Source organism: Scyliorhinus torazame, chromosome 11 (assembly GCF_047496885.1).
Source record: "Scyliorhinus torazame isolate Kashiwa2021f chromosome 11, sScyTor2.1, whole genome shotgun sequence".
Taxonomy (NCBI): Eukaryota; Metazoa; Chordata; class Chondrichthyes; order Carcharhiniformes; family Scyliorhinidae; genus Scyliorhinus; species Scyliorhinus torazame.
This window is the reverse complement of record NC_092717.1, coordinates 62,348,164-62,370,424: the sequence shown is the minus strand read 5'-3', so window position 1 is coordinate 62,370,424 and position 22,261 is coordinate 62,348,164. Positions and strand designations below refer to the sequence as shown.

General features: G+C 49.4%; 1 protein-coding gene across 2 annotated transcripts in view; it reads right to left on the bottom strand.

Annotated features, from left to right (window-relative positions):
* The window catches only part of itprid1 (ITPR interacting domain containing 1), a 302,950-nt gene extending 281,024 nt beyond the window's left edge, over positions 1–21,926 (bottom strand). For both annotated transcript variants that reach the window (XM_072467364.1, XM_072467365.1), the window contains exon 1: positions 21,807–21,926. The gene's annotated coding sequence lies outside the window, so the exon portion shown is untranslated. The remainder of the gene's footprint in view (positions 1–21,806) is intronic.
* Between the last annotated feature and the right edge of the window lie 335 nt (positions 21,927–22,261).

Below are 22,261 nucleotides of genomic sequence, written 5' to 3'. Positions count from 1 at the left end.
GACCCCAACATTCGGGGATGCAGACCTGGGGAGGCTGTGTGGAGGCCAGGAAGGATGTCCTTCTCCCCCGAGGGTTCAGGAGGGTAAGCCATAGGGCAGCCAGAGCAGCCTGGGATGAGGTGGTGGTGGCTATGAACGCTTAGAATGTGACCAGGAGGGCTGGCCTCCAGTGCAGGAAAAAGGTCAGTGACCTACACCGGGCAGCACAAGTGAGCATACACCAATGCCCCCCTCCCTCACCCCAAGACCTTTCTGCCCCCAGGGGAGCATCCACCACTCCGAAATCTTCACGAAACCCCCCAACCCTCCCTCCATGCCACTCCCCCTTTAACCCCACCAACCCTTTCTCCACACCCACCCTCCCAACACTGTGAACCACGCGTGTGACTAACAATGACCTCTCTGTCTCCTCAGGGAAACCTCTCCCACAATCGCTGGGAGAGGGCCAGACTGGCAGTAGCTCTCGCCACCTTCGAGGAGTGTGCCCTGGAGATCACTGGTGTGGTCGAGGACAGGGCAGTCATCAAAGCGAAGGCTGGTAGATGTCACAGAGGTGAGGAACACCCAGGCTCCATCCGGGGGACTTGTCAAACGTGACTTGTTATTGCCTTGCTGACTGACCCATCCCTCCCACTGACCACATGTCCACAAGTCTGCCAAACGACGGCACCAACCCATCCCGGGTGACCCCTTCTCCAATCTCCCCTGAGACCACCTCAGAGGAGAGCTCCGAGGAGGCCACCGTCATAATCGCCTCACAGCTGTCACCCCCACCCTCCAACAGGCTTCTGAATACACAATATGGTCAGCATCACACTTACGCTGAGGTCCATCAGGTGGAGGAACCCCCAGGTCAGACAGCAGTCGGGGGATGTGACCCAGTACCAGGCTGGCCTCGATGAGGTTCTGTCGGACATTCCCGCCCTCAGATGGGAATGGCCACGGCGCTGCGGAGCTTGCCCCAGTCACAGGTTGACATTGCCAAGGCGCTGCAAAGCATGTCCCAGTCACTGAGGAGCATTGTTGCCAATCAGCACCGGAGTAATGTTGCCAATTAATTATGATGCTCTTTAGAGTCGCCAGGTATCAGATTATACCACCACAAGACTTTACCGGATATCGATCAAAGGATCACACAACCAGTTAGTCAGTTCAAGTTCAAAGATGGTTTATTTACACACAATGATTTTTTCGACTTGCAACATAAAACACTACAAGTTAAACTACACCGAACAACTACAGTAACCTATACTTAACTTCAGGGCAACCGGCTCTATGCAGATGGACAAGGCCTTTGTCCAGATCTTGCATGGCTGGGTGGAAGAAGTGGCTCTGTTCCTGCTGGGCTCATCCGACTGGTAGCGATTGTTGGTCTTGAACTTGTCTGTCTGGTCGTTATGCTGCACTTGGGTTGGCATAGGCCGGATCCAAGAGAGACCGAGCACATGGCTGTGTCTCTTCTCATCCCTCTGGGATTTCGCGCTCTTTGGGGGGGTCCTTAACTTGGACCCAATAATTCGATAAGCTTCGATCATTGCCTTCGATTTTGACCAATAAAGGGACGGGTGCCTTGATGGCTGGGCGTGTCCTTAGCGGTCATCGACCTTGGCTGTTTGGGCTCCCTGAGTAAAGGGAGTGGCGCCGATTCGTCTGTATCTGTATCGGTTACCTGAGTACAGTTCTTTTGTTCTGGAGAAATGGGTCATTAGAATACAAACGAGCGGGGGTTTTGATTGTGTCTAGCTATCTGGGTTGCAAATACACGCACAAGCTCTGAGTCTGTCTGAGTCCTGGGTTGGCCATAGTTCCCATGGTCCTTTGCAGGTGGCCACCTGAGATGGCTACAGCATAGCCGAGGATGTTGACACAATAGTGCGGACCATGTGGAACCACCAGGGCTGGCAGAGCCAGATGAAGCAGGGGCAGCTGGGGCTCGAACCAGCTGCCTCTCCGACCCAAGATGAACTCCAGGGCCATATAGGCACCGAGCAGGAGGAGGGGGCGCCGGGTGCCAACCCAGACCCACCCCATGGAGTGGCGAGTGGCCACCAGCTCCCCCGAGTTCCACCCCTCTGATGAGGCTGCATCTCACACCCAACACACAGGACAGGGCGGCACGGCTGTGCAAGTGCCACTGGCAAGTGAGCCAGGGCGCTCCGGCCTCAGAGCCCCCAGAGCACACCTGCCAGGGGCATTGACGGCCACAGGGCGAAGTAAGCTGCTGGCTGCCTCCACCTACCTACCAGGGGCATTGATGGCCACAGGACGAAGTGGGCAGATTTCAGCCAGGTGGGCAGGGACTACAGTGGCCCGTAAGATTCAATCCCTAAAATTCTTAAAGGTTTGATGGAGTAGATACTTGCAAGGTATTTCCCTGGCTAGTGGGTTCCGAATTAGAACATAGAACATAGAACATATAGTGCAGAAGGAAGCCATTCAGTCCATCGAGTCTGCACCAACCCACTTAAGCCCTCACTTCCACCCTGTCCCCGTAACCCAATAACCCCTCCTAACCTTTTTTGGTCACTATGGGCAATTTATCATGGCCAATCCATCTAACCTGCATGCCTTTGGACTGTGGGAGGAAACCGGAGCACCCAGTGGAAACCCACGCAGACTCGGGGAGAACTTGCAGACTCCGCACAGACAGTGACCCACGGGGAATCGAACCTGGGACTCTGGCGCTGTGAAGCCACAGTGCTATCCACTTATGCTACCGTGCTGGTAACAGTTCGGGGATAACAGTCTCAGAATAAGGAGTTAACCATTTCAGACTTTGGAATTCTCAACCCCAAAGAGCTGTGATCATTGAATATATTCAAGACCCAGATCAAGATTGTTGGTTGCATCGGGAATCAAGGGATAGTGCAAGAAGATGTACGCCGAGGTAGAAAACTAGCTCTGATCTTCCTGAACAGTGGGGCAAGCTTGAAAGGCTGAATGGACAGCTGCTCAACTCCTTCTGACTATAGTATTGTCTGAGTATTACAATAAATATTCCTTTGTAGAATCTGTATAGTTCACATTGATATGGAGCTGGATTCTCCGATTTTCAGGCTATATCCTGATGCCGGCCTGGTAACAGTGGAGTTTCTCGACTGACAAACGGCCACTGATCCACCGTTTGGTGGTGGGTAAGCACGCAGGCAGCATAGAGCACCCGGTCTAGCTGCCGATATGGCTGGAGAATTGCCGGGTCCATAGCCATGCATGCGCACGGCAGCGGCTGCAACATGGCGCCGGACGCGTGCGGATCTGGCCTGCTAAATAGTGCCCTCTTTTGGTCTGGCTCATGACCCCTGGGCCACCCTGCCAACAGTGACTCCAGCCCCTGCCAAAGTCCCCCCTGCCTGCGGATCGGCTCTCCCCTGAGTTTGGCGGCACTGGACTGAGTCCACAGCTGCCACGCCGTGTTCCCGACAAATAATAGCATGAGAGACCCACGCCGCCGGGAACTCGGCCAGTCGGGGACGGAGCAAAGGGGGGGAGGACCTCAGGTAACGTCCTGAGGCCGTCGATATGGCGTGCGCCATTGCCTGCTTTGGAGGGGGCGTGAAAGTGAAAGTGGCGCCGTCCCCAATTTCAGTGGCAACTTTGATCCTCCAACGTCGTCGACTGGAGAATCCCGCCCATGATGTGCCAATTGTGTTATGTGGAATCAATATGTTAAAAATGAAGTCTGAACTGAGGTGTTTCATTGAATGTCTCGAACAATCTAGGAAACTACATTAAAATACTGAAAATGTTCAAGTTTGGCAGCATGTGTAGGTGGAGAAATAGAGTTTACAGTTAAGGCTGATGATCTTTAAAGGTAATCAAGTTGAAATGCACTGATGCCGCCAGAGCTAGGGGTCGAGCAATTTCTGTTTCTATTTCAGATTCCCAGCATCCACAATACTTTGCTTTTGCAACACAGAAAAACTGATTCACTGAGAATAGCTGTTACGCAGGCAATGACTCAAACACAGACAACCAATCCTTTGCCAAGCTCTAAAGGTTGTCAGCTGATTACATTTGCCTAACAAATACATTTCTTTTAACGTCTCCATAGATATAGAGTAGAGCAATGTACACAATGTTTCCTGAGTTCATTGCTTCTGCCAAGTGTTATTGTCTGTTTCTGATGCTACAGGCAGTATAACAAAAATAGAAATGCTAGTTTAAGCTTGTGAAGGTAAGATATTGTGCATGCTGTGAAATGTGTCACTTGGAGGATGTTGGGTATCTAGGTCTGAATGCGTGCTACACATGTCCTGATATCATTGAGAGACTATTAAATTGATATCATGAGATAAGGTAATTTGAGTCCACTTCCTCCATAGACCATGGACATTCTTCTCACGCTGCACACCACCCAATTCACCTCTCCAAGCAATCCAAAGTCAATGGAGCAAAGACTTCAGAACACATTTAGTGGCCTGATAAATACCCTCCTTCACCTCTGTGCAGATAAAAAGAAAATAAAACTCTGCAAATAATGAACTTCTGAAATAGTTAAAATATTCTGGAAACACACAACCGTTCAATTGGTATCTGTAAAGGGAAAAGATTGGATCACATTTTAACATTGGGTAGACCAGGGTTTTTCAAACTCAAGGTAGTGACCCAGGGTTGGTCGCAGGTGGGTGTCGGGAGGGTAGCAAAGCAATCGGTCCCGCTGTACTTGTGGTGGTCCCAATAGCGAGAGAACTGCCGAACAGGCCCTACCGGCATTTATACGGAGAATTGCAGCTGCTGCCACCTTTTAAATGGGGATACAGATTAGGCTGCATGGAGTCTTCCGACCAGAAGCGGCAGCAGAGAGTAGGTCACTTGGCCTGCAAGTTGAATTGACGTGAAGCACCGCCCAGGGACATGCTTTTGGCACCAAAGCAGGGAGCAGAGTTGTTTCGATTTTGCAGCTGCTGGCAAGCAATGCAAGTGAACCTTTTTTAAAGATCAATGTATTTTTTAAAGTAAGAGACGGCCAGAGACTCAAAAAGGCAGTTTTCCTATTGGGGAGGATCCTTAGGTATAAAGATGATTTCTTGAGTTATGGTTTTGTCAATTGTAACAATGCAAATAAAGAGGCAATGCCCATGTGTGTTATATGCAGGGAAGTACTGGGAAATGCGAGAGCTTTTCGGAATTTGAGTGGTATGTTAAAAATTCCTTTTGTGGCTGAGATCCCAGAGTCAGTTATTAACTTACAGCTGACTCCAAATTAAAAGAATACATTGCTGCAGCATATCTGTAATACCACATTAAAAATGCACTAAAAACCCAGAAGGCTGTCAGCATTCTGGTGTAGCATCTCCCAGGAATATCCAGTGCTGAGTAAAACATGCATTTCATTGCTATTACCCTTCACAAGGATCTACATGCGAGGTTGGATTTTCCGTTATCATAAAGATGAAGACAGCACAAAGAAACTGGCTGAAGTCTGCACCTGACATGCGTATTGCCCTCTGCTCCTTTGAACTGGATTCAAGTGCGATGGTGAGGACAAAGCAGGCTACCTTATCACATTAAAAGGTGAACGAACATGGTGAGTGTCGCAAAGGTCGGCCAGTTGCCAAAAGTGGGTCCCGGGAAAAGGAGCCACCCACTAGCAGAAAATCATCAAATCATGGGAAATTATTTTAAAAGAAATGGGTCCACCAATCATTTCACACTGCCCAATTTTACTCTCATGAAGTCAAATGATGTAGAGATGCCAGCGTTGGACTGGGGTGGCACCGTAAGAAGTCTCACAACATCAGGTTAAAGTCCAACAGGTTTATTTGAAATCACCAGCTTTCAGAGGGCAGCTCCTTGGAGCAGAGCTCCGTCAGCTTGTGATTTCAAATAAACCTGGTGTTTAGGTTTATTAGACTTGCTGAAGTCAAATGAGAGTAAAATTGAACAATGCAAAGACTTTGATTTCCAACTGTCAGGAAAGGTTAAAATTATCTTCATGGAAACTTACCACACAAGGAAAGAGCATTTGGGCCGTCATGTCTGTACTAGTTCTTTGAAAGAGCGGTCTAATTTAGCTTTTTTTCATTACCATGCAAATGCTTTTCAAGAACTTATCCAATTGTCTTTTGAAAGTTCACAGAATCACTACACTGCAGAAGGAGGTCATTCAGCCCATCGAGTCTGCACTGACCCTTTAAAAGAGCACTCTACCCAGGTCCACTTCACTGCCCACCCACACTGTCCCCATAACCCCGTAACCAACCTGCACAATCCTGGACAGGAAGGGCAATTTAGCATGGCCAATCTACCTAACCTGCACATCTTTGGACTGCGGGAGGAAACCAGAGCACCCGCAGGAAACCCACAGAGACACTGGGAGAGAGTGTAAACCCCACACAGTCACCCGAGGCTAGAATCAAACCCGGGTCCTTGCCGCTGTGAGGCAGCAGTGCTAACCGCTGTGCCACCATGAATTGTTTCTACTCGCCTTTCAAGTCTGGATCTTAACAACCCTCTAAGCGTTGTGTTGGGTGTTCTGGTCTACAAACAGGTCAACACGGCTGGAGATGGTGTAACTCAATTTTACTAACAACTCAACTGTAATAACATACTGTAAGCTTGGGTACGTGCATTACCAGCTGATCTGTGGAACCTGTCCTATCACTATCTAGGTGAGGCACTCAGCACATGGTGACTGTCTGAGAGGCAGGCTGTGAGCTCTGTGCTCTGAGCTGGCTGCTGCTAGAATGAGCGGGAACTCTGGTGTCCCCTGTCTTTATTGTGCGTGTGCTCTCACTGGTGATTGGCTGCGATGTTGTGTATGCTGGTTGGTCCTACTGTATGTCCATCAGTGTGTTAGTGTGTGTGTGATTGCACCATGATATGCTGATGTATATCATGACACTAAGTGGGAACAAAAGTTCTCTCCTTTCCCCCTCTAATGCTTTTCCCAATAAGCTTAAACTATGACCCCAGCTTACTAACCCAGTTGCCAGGAGAAACCATTTTTCCCTATTTGCCCAATTAAAGTCACTCATGATTTTGCATACCTCTGTTAGATTTCCCCTTAACCTTCTCTACTTTCAGGAGAAAAATCCCAACTTCTGCGATCTTTCCACATAATTGAAATCCTCCCCCTTTGGTTTGATAAGGTTCCCCACGGTAGGCTATTGCAAAAAATACGGAGGCTGGGGATTGAGGGTGATTTAGAGATGTGGATCAGAAATTGGCTAGCTGAAAGAAGACAGAGGGTGGTGGTTGATGGGAAATGTTCAGAATGGAGTACAGTCACAAGTGGAGTACCACAAGGATCTGTTCTGGGGCCGTTGCTGTTTGTCATTTTTATCAATGACCTAGAGGAAGGCGCAGAAGGGTGGGTGAGTAAATTTGCAGACGATACTAAAGTCGGTGGTGTTGTCGATAGTGTGGAAGGATGTAGCAGGTTACAGAGGGATATAGATAAGCTGCAGAGCTGGGCTGAGAGGTGGCAAATGGAGTTTAATGTCGAGAAGTGTGAGGTGATTCACTTTGGAAGGAATAACAGGAATGCGGAATATTTGGCTAATGGTAAAGTTCTTGAAAGTGTGGATGAGCAGAGGGATCTAGGTGTCCATGTACATAGATCCCTGAAAGTTGCCACCCAGGTTGATAGGGTTGTGAAGAAGGCCTATGGAGTGTTGGCCTTTATTGGTAGAGGGATTGAGTTCCGGAGTCGGGAGGTCATGTTGCAGCTGTACAGAACTCTGGTACGGCCGCATTTGGAGTATTGCGTACAGTTCTGGTCACCGCATTATAGGAAGGACGTGGAGGCTTTGGAGCGGGTGCAGAGGAGATTTACCAGGATGTTGCCTGGTATGGAGGGAAAATCTTATGAGGAAAGGCTGATGGACTTGAGGTTGTTTTCGTTGGAGAGAAGAAGGTTAAGAGGAGACTTAATAGAGGCATACAAAATGATCAGGGGGTTGGATAGGGTGGACAGTGAGAGCCTTCTCCCGCGGATGGATATGGCTGGCACGAGGGGACATAACTTTAAACTGAGGGGTAATAGATATAGGACAGAGGTCAGAGGTAGGTTCTTTAAGCAAAGAGTAGTGAGGCCGTGGAATGCCCTACCTGCTACAGTAGTGAACTCGCCAACATTGAGGGCATTTAAAAGTTTATTGGATAAACATATGGATGATAATGGCATAGTGTAGGTTAGATGGCTTTTGTTTCGGTGCAACATCGTGGGCCGAAGGGCCTGTACTGCGCTGTATTGTTCTATGTTCTATGTTCTATGGTTCCATTCTGATAAGACTCCCATGTACCTTCCACCCCTTGTCCAGTAAACAGGGATGTTGCTCAATATTAGTGATACATTCCATGGATGGATACATGGGGCTGGATTCTCCGCCCCGCCGTGCCACATTTCTGCTTCAGCATGCCAGTGGGATGCTCCGTCACGCCAGCTGGTCAATGGGGTTTCCCATTGTGCGGCAGGCCCACACCGTCGGGAAAACCCCGGGCTGCCGGCAAAACGGAGCACGATGCCGGCGGAGAATCCAACCCATGACCTATGTTTACTGGTTACACTGATGAATTGCCAGTAGACTATTGGCCCAAATTTTAATTCCATGCGACTATATGGGGTTTGAATGTGTTAAAATATCATCCATTATTTTAAAATCAAATGCCCCTTGACATTGGGCGATATGGTGGCACAATGGTTAGCACTGCAGCCTCACAGCTCAGCTCCAGGGACCCGGTTCAATTCTGGCCTCAGATGACTGTGTGTGGTGTTTTCACTTTGTCCCCGCCCCGTGTCTGCGTGGATTTCCTCCGGGTGCTCCAGTTTCCTCCCACAGTCTAAAGATGTGCAGGTTAGGTGGATTGGCCTTGGTAAATTGCCCTTCAGTGTCCAAAAGGTTAGGTAGGGTTACTGGGTTACGGGTTTAGGGTGGAAGCGTGGGCTTAGGTAGGGTGCTCTTTTCAGGGCCAGTGCAGAATCGATGGGCCAAATGGCCTCCTTCTGATTCTATGATTCATTGTCACTTCATCAGCTGTAAATGGACTGTATATTGAAAATGAAGTTTGAAGAACCAGAGAGGAGGACACAGCATGTGTAACATTTGAACATTTAAAGAAAATAATGAAGTACAGATTCCTGGTCATAAATATGAGCACATGCTGATTGCTGAAATACTCAAAAATAAGAGGAAGTTTTACATGAAATCACGTAACATTTCTTCTTCTGCTAAAACTGATTTGACCAATTTGAAAAGCGTGCAGTCCACGAAGAACAAATTTATGGGACTGCCATGCTGAGAAAGCGCAAAAAGTATTTTTTTCACCCAATTATCTTGTTTAAACTGTGTTTTTCAAGTCATTTTCTTGACTTTTCCATTTTTACAAAAATCACCTCAAAACAAACACAAGAGGAGGAGGTATCAATGTACAACAGGTATAACGTAATACAGAGGTCATCGCAAGAATGGGAACAAATAAGACCAGATAAATCAGGAACAAAATCCCCAACATATTCCATTCATGAGTATCCATAGAATCCCTACAGTGCAGAGAGAGGCTATTCCCCCCATCAAGTTTGCGCCGACCCTCTGAAAGAGCACCCTACCCAGCTATCACCATAACCTCACCTAACCGGCACATCTTTGGACTGTGGGAGGAAACCGGAGCACCCGGAGAAACCCATGCAGACACAGGGAGAAAGTGCAAACTTCACACAGTCACCCGAGGCCAGAATCGAACCCGGGTCCCTGGCGCTGTGAGGCAGCAGTGCTAGCCACTGTGCTGCCCGGCTGCTCTTGCAGATCCTGTCTGCAGCAAAACAGGAGACAGACAACATCACAAGCCTACATCATGCCCATAGCTTCAAAACAAAATGTCAGAAAAAAGAAAACTCAGAGCTCAAATTAAACTCTTCTCCAGGCTCAGGCCAGAACAGATAGCTGTAAGATAACTACAGAATGCCAAGGAGAGGATCAGGCACCACCAAGTATCAATTCTAGCCAAACAAATCCCAGTCCTCAACAAGATAATACAGTTAGCCTTGGCCTGAAAAAGAAAAGGGCGCTAGGCAAAAATAAAAGAGATTAGCTCTCTCTGGGGGGACCTTCCTTGAACATAGCGAAAGTAGAACTAATCATACACACCCAAACCCCCAACCCCTCCTCCTGCTCAGGCTCTGCTCATCTTCCTCCCTCTGATACATTAGGATAAAGACACTTTGTACAAATCATCAATTCAGCCTTTCAGCTTTACATGATATGAACTTATTAAGTCAGGATAACCAGACGAGATGTCAGCACTAGCCAGCTCTGGACAAAGGCAGAATATTCATGATGCCTGACCTCGAAAGTAGGTTCCACAGTTACCTGCACAAAATACGTCACACCAAATTATTCACGCCCCTGCAAGCAAATAAATTGACAACATCAACAGGTAACAACCTAATTATCGAGGACCGAAGTCCAGGATAATAACTCAGATGTGAGGCAGTTATAATGATGATGACTTCTTCGCTGGCACATGAAGAAAGCAAAAATCAAGGATAAAGCAGGATCAAAGAAGGAGACATTCTTCAGGATCTTGCAAGGATTCCAACGATTGAAACACAAAACCTTGAATGCTGTCTCACCTGAGCACAGGCAGCCTACAACCCAGACTCCAGCGGAGTGCTGGATGACCAGTCAGGCTCAGCTATCCCCAACCCTTCTAAATCGATATCAGGAACAGGGCAACATAGAACCAGAAGGCAGAAGGCCAACCCAACACCAGGTCTCAGAGACAGGATTAAATGTGCTCCCTTGATCCACCAAGGACAGTGTTCTCTTTGTTACCAGTCCAAAGATGTGCAGGTTAGGTGGATTGGCCATGTTAAAATGCCCCTTAGTGTCCAAAATGTTAGGTACGGTGACAGGGTTACGGGGATAGGGAGGAGGTGGGTGTAAGTCGGGTGCATTTTACAAGGGCCGGTCCAGGCCAGATGGGCCAAATGGCCTCCTTCTGCGCTACAGGGATTCTATGATTCAAAGAACTTTCTCATGCACCTCCAATACCTCCATTAAAAACACATCGCAACCCTTGAAATTGGACTTTTACGACTTGCACCGCAGAGCCGAGATATTCGGATGAATCAACATCATCACTAGCAGCCATCCATCATCTGTTGAAACACACTGCACCATCAGGACAGGAAGCCTCTCAAAAGCAGCTGTACTACTAAAGACAAGGCCCCATCTCAACTCTTACCAGCCGCCGTGAATCAACGAGGGTTTAAGCATTTTGTCTCGACTCATGAGTGGTAAAATATTGACCAACGCAACGTGGAACATAGTGAAACTTATGTATGCTAAGAAAAGATATAAAAGAAGTGTGCAAATGGATAGAAAAATGAGTTAAAAGGTGAGCAGAGCTGGAGCTCTGAAAAAGCAGCCGCTTCCATGTTCAAATCACGTGACCACCCCCCTCCCCCCCCCCCTCCCCCACCCCTCTCCCCCAATCTCTTTTTTAAAAGATGACCAATATGGCTGGACTGAGGGAATGGTTGCAGATAGCCAAATGATGGTAATTCTGGATGTTTCTGAGCAGCATAAACATGGACAACAGCCAACTCATCAAGCTGCTGAAATGTGACACCCCTTTGCATTGTATAATCATTCCAGCCAAGCCAACACAAAGGGCGAGATGCCTGTACTAGTCGGCTCTGGACAAAGGCAGAGGTATTCGTGACGCCTCATCTCCAAAGGTGTGCTAACAGTTACCAGCCCAAAATATGGTGGGTTTTAGCAAGAATCTTTAAAGTGCGCAGTTAGCTGAATGGTTCGACCTAAAGCCACGCTGTCGCATGACCAAGATTAGAGCTGCTTGAATGACTTTATTAAACAGCTTTTGAACTCCAGTTCAGTTGTGGTTTAACCTCAGAAGAGGAAATTGGACTCAAGAATATTTTTACATTCTTGCATCTTCAACAGCATCAACCAAGTTGATATGCCATCAATAAACACACGACGAGTGATGAACGTAACTGAGGCTTTAATACACTAAACAGCAAGCCTCCTGCCTCTGGACCCGAACTGGGTCGGAGGCGGAGACTTGCCACCTTTATACATCAGCCCGAGGGGAGGAGCCACAGGCGGAGCCAGCCTGGACAAGCCCAGGCATGTACAACACAACATAACGCCATACAATGCAATACCGTGGTTTACCACATTCACCCCACATTCTGTTTAAAAAAAGAGTCTGGCTGGGGTGAAGTGTTCTTAAAGGTCAAGTCTGTCAGGGGCCTTGACCTTCCGCCGTGATCGCCTCAGTCCCGGCTGTGGTGTGGGCACCGGTGTCGAGACCTGTGCTTCCGGGAGCGTGTTGTCTTCTTCTTCACCCAGATGTTGAGTTGGTGAAGGGGGGGGGGGCGGTGTTTGGGCGGAGGTGGTGGTGATTGTCGCCGGTGGGCTTGCGGGTGCTAGTTCGTGAGGTAGGTGGGCAGGGGTGGGGGAAGACGGTGTAGGGTGGTGATAGTCGCTGGGGAACCTGCAGGTGCCAAATCCCGAAAGGAGACTGTGTCCTGCCGCCTATCCTGGTGTGCCACATAGGCATATTGTGGGTAGGACTTTCTCGATGAGGGGGCCGGTTTTATGGCTCCTTGCATGCTTCCGGAGAAGGACGGGCCCTGGGACTGTCAGCCAGCGAGTCCCCGGAGGTGGATTTCCTAGGGAAGGCAAACATACGTTCATGAGGAGTCTCGTTGGTGGCTGTACACAGGAGTGACCGGATGGAGTGGAGTGCGTCGGAGAGGACCTCCTGCCTGCGGGAGACTGGGAGACTTCTAGACCGCAGGGCCAGAAGGACGGCCTTCCAGACCGTCGCGTTCTCCCTCTCCACCTGTCCGTTTCCCCGGGGGTTATAACTGGTCGTCCTGCTGGAGATGATGCCTTTGCTGAGCAGGAACTGACGCAACTCGTCGCTCATAAAGGAGGATCCCCGATCACTGTGGATGTAGGCAGGGAACCCGAACAGGGTGAAAAGATTGTGCAGGGCCTTGATAACGGAGGCAGAGGTCATGTCAGGGCACGGGATGGCGAAGATGAATCTTGAGTACTCGGCTACGATGTTGAGGAAGTACACGTTACGGTCAGTGGAGGGAAGGGGCCCTTTGAAGTCGATGCTGAGGCGCTCAAAAGGGCGGGAGGCCTTTACCAGGTGCGCTCTGTCTGGCCGATAGAAGTGCGGTTTGCACTCCGCGCAGACCTGGCAGTCCCTGGTCACGGTCCTGACCTCCTCGATGGAGTAAGGCAGGTTGCGAGCCTTGATGAAGTGAAAATAACGGGTGACCCCCGGGTGACAGAGGTCATTGTGGAGGGCCCGGTGTCGGTCTACCTGTGCGCTGGCACATGTACCGTGGGATAGGGCATCTGGGGGCTCATTCAGCTTCCCAGGTTGATACAAGATATCATAGCTGTAGGTGCAAAGCTCGATCCTCCACCTGAGAATCTTGTCATTCTTAATCTTGCCCCGCTGTGTGTTATTGTACATGAAGGCAACCGACCGTTGGTCAGTGATGAGAGTGAATCGCCTGCCAACCAGGTAATGCCTCCAATGTCACACAGCTTCTACGGTGGCTTGGGCTTCCTTTTCGACAGAGGAGAGTCGAATTTCGGAGGCATGGAGGGTACGGGAGAAGAAAGCCTTGGGCCTGCCCTCCTGGTTGAGGGTAGCGGGCAGAGCAAAGTCCGACGCATCGCTCTCCACTTGGAATTGGATGGACTCGTGCATTGTGGCTTTGGCAATATCTGCCTTGATGCGATTGAAGGCCAGTCGGGCCTCAGCCTTCAGGGGAAAATTGATGGATTTGATCAGTGGACGGAACCTGTCCGCATAGTTGGGGACCCACTGGGCATAGTACGAGAAGAACACAGGCATCTCTTCAGGGCCTTGGGGCAGTGGGGGAGAGGGAGTTCCAGGAGGGGGCGCATGCAGTCGGGGTCGGGCCCTAGGACTCCGTGTTCCACGACGTAGCCGAGGATGGCTAGGCGGGTTGTGCGGAAGACGCATTTTTCTCTATTATAGGTGAGATTCCGGAGTTTAGCGGTGTGGAGGAAGTGCCGGAGGTTCACGTCATGATCCTGCTGGTCATGGCCACAAATGGTGACATTGTCTAAGTACGGGAATGTGGCCCGCAGCCCGTACTGGTCAACCATTCGGTCCATTTCTCTGTGAAAGACCGAGACCCCATTGGTGACGCCGAAGGGGACCCGGAGGAAGAGGTAGAGGCGGCCGTCTGCCTCGAAGGCAGTGTATTGGTGATCCTCCAGGAGGATAGGGAGCTGGTGGTACGCGGACTTCAAGTCACCTGTGGAGAAGACTCGATACTGCGCAATCTGACTGACCATGTCAGATATGCGGGGAGGGGGTACGCATCGAGCTGCATGTGCCGGTTGATGGTCTGGCTGCAATCAATGACCATCCGGTGCTTCTCCCCAGTCTTGACGACCACCACATGAGCTCTCCAGGGGCTGTTACTAGCCTCAATGATCCCCACTCGCAGGAGTTGCTGGACCTCTGACCTGATGAAGGCCCTGTCCTGGGCACTGTAGCGTCTGCTTCTGGTAGCGACGGACTTAGAGTCCGGGGTGAGATTTGCGAAGAGGGAGGGTGGGGCGACCTTAAGGGTCGCGAGGATACAGTGAGGGGGGGCAGGGGTCCGCCGAATTTTAAAGTAAGTCTCTGGAGGTGGCACTGGAAGTCGAGCCCCAGCAATAGGGCAGCACAGAGATGGGGAAGGACGTAGAGTTTGAAGTTAGTGTACTCTACGCCTTGTACAGTAACGGTCGTGACACAGTACTCCCGGATTTCTACCGCGTGGGATCCGGAGGCCAGGGAGATTTTCTGGGTCACGGGTAGGATTGGGAGGGAGCAGCGCCTTAACGTATCCAGGTGTATGAAGCAGTCTGTGCTCCCGGAGTCGAAAAGGCAGGCTGCCTCGTGCCCGTTGATCCGGACGGTCATGGTGGACTTCGCGAGGTGGTGCGGCTGGGACTGGTCGAGCGTGATGGAGGCGAGCTTCGGAAGGCGGTTGGTAGGCTGGTCGGCGGTAGCGGCGGCCAGCGTACGGTCGGGTGAGCTGGGCTCCCGGGAGGCTGTGGAGTGGTCCCAAGATGGCGGCCCCCATGAGTCGCATGTGGCGGGTGGCATCGGCGATGGCGTCCAAGATGGCGGCCCCCATGGGTCAGGCATGGCAAGTGGCAGCGGCGATGGCGTACAAGATGGCAGCCCCCATAGGTCGTGCGTGACGGGTGGCAGCGGCGATGGCGTCCAAGATGGCGGCCCCCCTGGGTCGCGCGTGGTGGTTGGAGGATGCGTTAAAGATGACGGCCCCCATGGGTCGCACGTGGCGGCCGAAATTGAAGATGGTGGCAAAGATGGCGGCACCCACGGGTCGCACATGGCGGGTGGCGCGGCAGCTGGGGGCGGCCCTGACAGGCAGCAGGCAGTGCTGCCGGGCCTAGAAGTTTTAGGGGGAGATCGAGCCTGGCTGTCTTTTGCAAAATGGCCCTTCCTCTCACGCCCGTTGCGAGTTGCGTTCCGTGCCGGGCAGCGTTGTCTGGGGTGATTACTCTGGCCGCAAACTTAGCACCTCGGGCCTCCGGCATTGGTGGCGCACTGCGCAGCACAGGCTTGCGTCGCACTCGGGTCGGTTGATGGATGGTTGTGGAGGAAGTGCCGGAGGTTCACGTCATGATCCTGCTGGTCATGGCCGCAGATGGTGACATTGTCTAAGCACGGGAATGTGGCCTGCAGCCACACCCACGAGGCCCACGAAGGTGCTGCGCGGTTGGAGGTGGAGGCCCCCATGTTCTGGGAGGCCACCTCCAGTGGGTTGGAGAGTTGCACTATCTCTGGGAGGCCGAGTGTCCCCCCTTCTAATAATCGCTGGTGGATATAGTTTGAGTTCATGCCCGCGACATAAGCGGATCAGCAGCTCCGCGTGCTGGATAGCCGATAACACCCGGCAATCACAGTTCCGGCAGAGTATACGCAAGGCACGCAGGAATTCTGCAAGTGATTCCCCAGGGCGTTGCCCTCTCATGGCGAGGAGGGGCCTAGCAGAGACCTGGTTAACAGATTTCACGTATTGTCCCTTTAGCAACGTTATTGCCTCTGTGTACGAGGGGGCGTCCCTGATGAGGAGAAAGACTCTTGGGCTCACCCGTGCGTGGAGGATCTGCTTCTTCTGGAGGTCTGTGAAGGATGCAAAGTACGCTTCGAAGCAGCTTAGCCAGTGCCAGTTTCTGTGATGTTGGCTGCCTGTGGGTCCAGCTCCAAGCGATCGGGCTTGAGTGATGAGTTCATCTTCAGGAGTTTAGTGTATTAAATTGATACACAATCAATAAGACACGACGAATGATGAACGTAACTGAGGCTTTAATACACTAAACAGCAAGCCTCCTGCCTCTGGACCCGAACTGGGTCGGAGGCGGAAACTTGCCACCTTTATACATCATCCCAAGGGGAGGAGCCACAGGCGGAGCCAGCCTGGACAAGCCCAGGCATGTACAACACAACACACTGCCATACAATGCAATACCGTGGTTTACCACACAAGTTCCGATGACAAAGATCAAGAATTCTGCCTGACAAAGCCACTTGATAACTTCCATTAGACATCGACTTACTGGACTCTACTCATCTGAATTAATGCCAAAACCTTTTTTGATGTTTTTTTTAAGTAACCCACAATTTGTGCCTTCTTTCTATTTGTTTCTCTACCTTTCGATTTTGTATGCTTGTAAGTGTAAATGTTGTGTCACGATTCATCCCTCGGGTTTCCAATGCGTGAATAGCTGGTTTAACACAGTGGGCTAAATAGCTGGTTTGTAAAGCAGACCAAGGCCAGCAGCGCGGGCTCAATTCCCCTACCAGCCTCCCCGAACAGGCGCCGGAATGTGGCGACTAGGGGCTTTACACAGTAACTTCATTTGAAGCCTACTTGTGACAATAAGTGATTTTCATTTCATTTCAACTCCTAGTTTTGTTTCACCCCTGCTGTGGGGTTATCTTTAACACTGGACCTCATGAACTGGGGTTTGCGAAACACACCATGGTCCATTTCAACACGGGGAAGGATACTGAGGGAGAACAAATGAAATTAAAAATCAATATTCCGCTGTAACAGGCAGAAGAGGGGAACAGTAATAGAACTTGAAATTCAAAACTTATACGAAGCTCTCTTCATTGAGGCCCATCTAAATGAATATCGGAGTCACCGTTTGGGCAAGAGAGGGACATGTTTGAAGTCAGAAGTCCAACCCCAAACTACCTCTGATGTGCCAAAATCTGCTTTTACTTGGTTGGTTGGGGGAGGGGAGAAACTAACTTGCCCACCAGAGACATATTTAAATACATTAATGAAGCTTCAAATCACCATAGTTTCAGATTTAACTGATGTAAACCAGCTTTCCCAGGCCTGATAAACATGTTCAGCACTGCTTCTGGGTCAAGAAGAGTAGGAGTGCAGAGGGTTAACAAGGTTTTTGAACTTTTATCAGGCAGTTCTGTTGTTTCTCCCTCTGTTGTGATAGCTCCCTTTATTTTTCCTAATCTCTAAATTTGACTTGCTTACAATTTGCCTCTGAATACCCTTGCCCTATTGAATCTCAGATGACTCTTTGTCCATTTTAATAATTATTCAAATTAACTATACTGTAAAAGTGGGTGGACTTCATCTCTGACGCCAGATTTGCATCAGCTCTTTTTTCATTTGGAACTGACTGAGGCCTCCAAATGAAAATATGGCTCAATGAATCTACAGTCAGTGCACTTTCAGAAAAGGTTGAGGAACCACTGATATGGGGCGGGATTCCACGTTTCAACGGCGTGCAGCGCACAATGCGATGATGCCATATCAGAGGGGACGGAGGCACGAAAACCGTCATCAAACCAGTGCCGCCCCCGATTTGGGCGTAGGAAGGGATTCTCCGCCCGATTGCTGATTATGATATCGGCGTTGGGCAACAGAGAATCCCGCCATCAGTGTTGACGCCGAACACAGGATTTGTGGACTTTCACGACAGCAGAACTAGCAGACAGCCGAATCTGAATCGATTCAGCGATTATGGAGGGGCTAGCACCGGCGCGGCGTAGAACACAATCGATCCCAATGAGAAATGGTGCGGGATTCACAGATCCGTGATTGACACTCGGGAGCCTGACAAGCTGCAGCCGCAGATACACACTTCACTCCCCACACACACTCACCCCAACCAACAAGATGGCATTGGGTGTGTTGGAGTGCGTCCAGACAACTGAGGGTCAGCTGGGGCCAAAGGGCACCCAGTTGGGATGACCTGGAGGGACACCTATATGATCTGTGTTCACAGTGGGCTTTTAGCGGTGTGTGCAGCTGCATAGCTGCCTTGCCGGCTGCGGCAATCGTGTTCCGTGCTCATTCACCCATGCCCCACAGCCCACTTCTGGTCAACCCCCACTACTCCCCCGAGCCCTGGCAGCAAACTCCCGGTCAGTGACACAACTGTCAGCAAACTATGGCGATGTTGTACACCGTGCGTACCCCCTCTCTCTCTCTCTGCAGCCATGGTGCCGGTTTAACGATTTTTAAAAGCACAAGTGAACCGTGCCATCAGAAATTCAGGAGGTGGAGCATCACGGAGGCCTCGAACAATACCGGGTCGAGCCCACTAATGACGTGCAAACAGTGTTTACTGTACATATGTTCCGGACCGCAGTGATGCCGCTGTCGAGATGACGGAGAATAGCGATTTGGCGTCACTAATAATACTCTTTATTGTCACAAGTAGGCTTACATTAACACTGCAATGAAGTTACTGTGAAAAGCCCCTTGTTGCCACACTCTGGCGCCTGTTCAAGTACACAGAGGGAGAATTCAGAATGTCCAATTCACCTAACAAGCACGTCTTTCGGGACTTGTGGGAGGAAACCGGATCACCCGGAGGAAACCCACACAGACACGGGGAGAACGTGCAGACTCCACAGTGACCCAAGTCGGGAATCGAACCTGGGATCCTGGTGCTGTGAAGCAACAGTGCTAACCACTGTGCTACTGTGCCGCCCAAATTGGCATCCGCCACAATCTTAGTGTTGGAACCTATTCTCTGTCCAATCACGTTTCACATCAGCCAACGGACTATCCCGCCCATGGTGTTAGCAGTTAGACAGCTCCAAGGACAGAAATGTCAAGTACACCATGTTTGTTCACCTGACCAAGGCCTTTGACACTGTCAGCCATGAGAGCCTTTGGAAAGTAATGGAGAAATTTGGTTGCCCTGAGAAATTCATCATAATGGTGATGCATGATCAATTGAATAAAGACTAGAGTTGGACTTGCCCCGCTGTGTGTTATTGAACATGAAGGCTACCGACCGTTGGTCAGTGAGGAGAGTGAGTCTCCTGCCGGCCAGGTAATGCCTCCAATGCCGCACAGCCTCAACAACAGCTTGGGCCTCTTTTTCGACGGATGAGTGCCGAATTTCTGAGGCATGAAGTGTGTGGGTGAAAAATGCCACGCGTCTGCCTGCCTGATTGAGGGTGGCGGCCAGGGCGACGTCCGTTGCGTCGCTCTCTACTTGAAAGGGCAGTGTCTCGTCTACTGCGTGCATCCCGGCCTTGGCGATATCGGCTCTGATACGGGCGAAGGCCTGTTGTGCCTCGGCCGTCAGGGGAAAGTGTGTGGACTGTATGAGTGGGCGGGCCTTGTCCGCATAGTTTGGGACCCACTGGGCGTAGTACGAGAAGAACCCCAGGCAGCGTTTGAGGGCCTTGGGACAGTGGGGAGGGGGGAGCTCCATGAGGGGGCGCATGCGGTCGGGAACGGGCCCCAGAACTCCGTTCTGGACCACATAGCTAAGTATGGCTAAGCGGGTCTTGCTAAACACGCACTTCTCCTTGTTGTAGGTGAGGTTGAGGAGAGTGGCGGTGCGGAGAAATTTGGCATCGTTGGCATCCTGGCCCAAAAACAAATGCATCAGAGGCAAGAGAGAAAACACAAGAAGAGAAAGTCATGAGCCAGCAACTCGCCCAAAACTCAATCAACTGCATTATCATGTCCTATTTACAGCAGAACTATCCAGGTGCAGATCAGCCTTAGCAGTGACCTACATACCCACTAGAACCCTACCAAACACTTCAGATGTTCGAAGGAAATCATGACATAAAGCACCTGTATAAAACACTGGAGTACTGTGTGCAGTTCTGGTCGCCACACTATAGGAAGAATGTGATTGCTCTGGAAAAGTGCCTCAGCTGGAGTGTTCCAACTGTCAAGAGTAACAGAGGGCGGCACAGTAACACAGTGGTTGGCACTGTTGCTTCACAGCACCAGGGACTCGGGTTTGATTCGCGGCTTGCGTCAGCGTCTGTACGGAGTCTGCACGTTATTGCCGTGTCTGCGTTGGTTTCCTCCGGGTGCTCTGCTTTCCTCACACAAGTCCCAAAAGATGTGCTGTTAGGTGAATTGGACATTCTGAATTCTCCCTCAGTGTACCCGAACAGGGGCCAGAATGTGGCGACGAGGGGATTTTCACAGTGACTTCATTGCAGTGTAAATTTAAGCTTACTTGTGACACTAATAAAGATTATTATTATTAGGATAGGCTGGGTTGTTTTCCTTGTGAGTACACAAGGCTGACGGGGGACATGATTGAGGTGTATAAAATTATGAGAGGCATAGTTGGGGTGAATAGGAAGAAGCTTTTCCCCTTAGCAGAGGGGTCAATAACCAAGGGGTAGAAATTTAAAGTAAGGGGCAGGAGATTTAAAGGAGATGTGAGGAAAAGATTTCCACCCAGAGGGTGGAGGGAATCTCAAACTCACCACCTGAAAGGGTGGTAGAAGCGGGGACCCTCACAACATTTAAGAAGTATTTAGGTGAGCACTTGAAATGTCATAGCATACAAGGCTACGGGCCAAGTGGTGGAAAATGGGATTAGAGTAAATAGGTGCTTGATAGCCGGTACGGACACAATGGGCCGAAGGGTCCCTTTCTGTGCTGTAAAAATTCTTATGACTGTAACTATGCACGTACTGAGATTAATTGTAAACTTTGAGCTTAATATAAAGGTCAGAAAACATTATGTTCCTTATTTCAAGAGACTAGTATAGTTAGTGTTAATAAAAATATTACAACACCATTATTTATTTACTATGTAAACTACTTCCCATTAAATTAATTCAGCAGTTAAAGCCTAAAATGAGGTGGTGTAGTGATATTGTGCAGCTTTTCAGAAGTAGAATCTTGTATTAAAGAAATATAAGTTTCCTGTTTATTTGATATTCAAGTTAAAAACCGAGCTTGTGATTAGAGGCAGTAAGGATATCCTTGAAGTTACAAGATGCTAAGACACATCAGTGAGTGTAATCTAAACTAGGAAAGCTTAATTATCCGGAGTAAGAGACAGGAATTACCCAAGCACTTTGGATACTGCGAATCATTTTTCATCATCTGTTTCCCAACTGGACATGTTGTTTCCTCTTCAGTTATCTCTCCTGTTTGAAGCTTTGAAAGTACATTGACTGGAGTCCTATAAACCCATTACAGATTTGTTTGTGCTTTGTCAAGGAAACAAGGATCAAAACTAATCTCCAAATTTACAACTTTTGAAAACAATTGTAACTTTGTAGCTGAAGCATTTGTGTAGCCACACTATTGGTTTGACATGTTTTGCAAAAGATCTTCCCCTCCAATCAACTAAAAAGCATTACCAATTCTTTTCACATGAGTATTTTAAAGACAACACAATTAAAAATTACAACGCTGAGTTTAACATAACCACCCAGTTCTTGGAACAAAATCCAACACAATCTCAATTTTCAAAGTCATTTGGCAATCATAAGCTTACCTTGTGCAGTAAAACAGGCCTGCGCTGTGCTTTGTGGAGATCTGAAGCAGTTTAAAGTTCCAAAGGATCACCTACCATCGTGCATGCTAGAAACAAAACAGCTGGTTCGTAGCTTGCAAGGAATTTGCTGAACTTTCTTCCTGCTTTTTCGTAGCCTGGACAAGCTCCACTAATTCTATTGGATATTTCTCATAGCCCATCCCACATGTTAAATTCAGGGAAATCAAACTTGTTTTTAAGGGGAGTCAGTTTTTTTACTGACTGCCTGCAGCCAGCTCAGACAATATCATCCAAAGTGTTTTGTGACAATCAATATAGTGCTTCTGATCAAAATTTATTTTAATAATATAGTCTTTTCAAAAAGTTCACTCTAAAATTAGTGGACAGTAAAGTAGGTGTTACGTTTACTACAGTAATAATTGGTTGCACTCAATGCAGCAACTTGAAAAATTGAA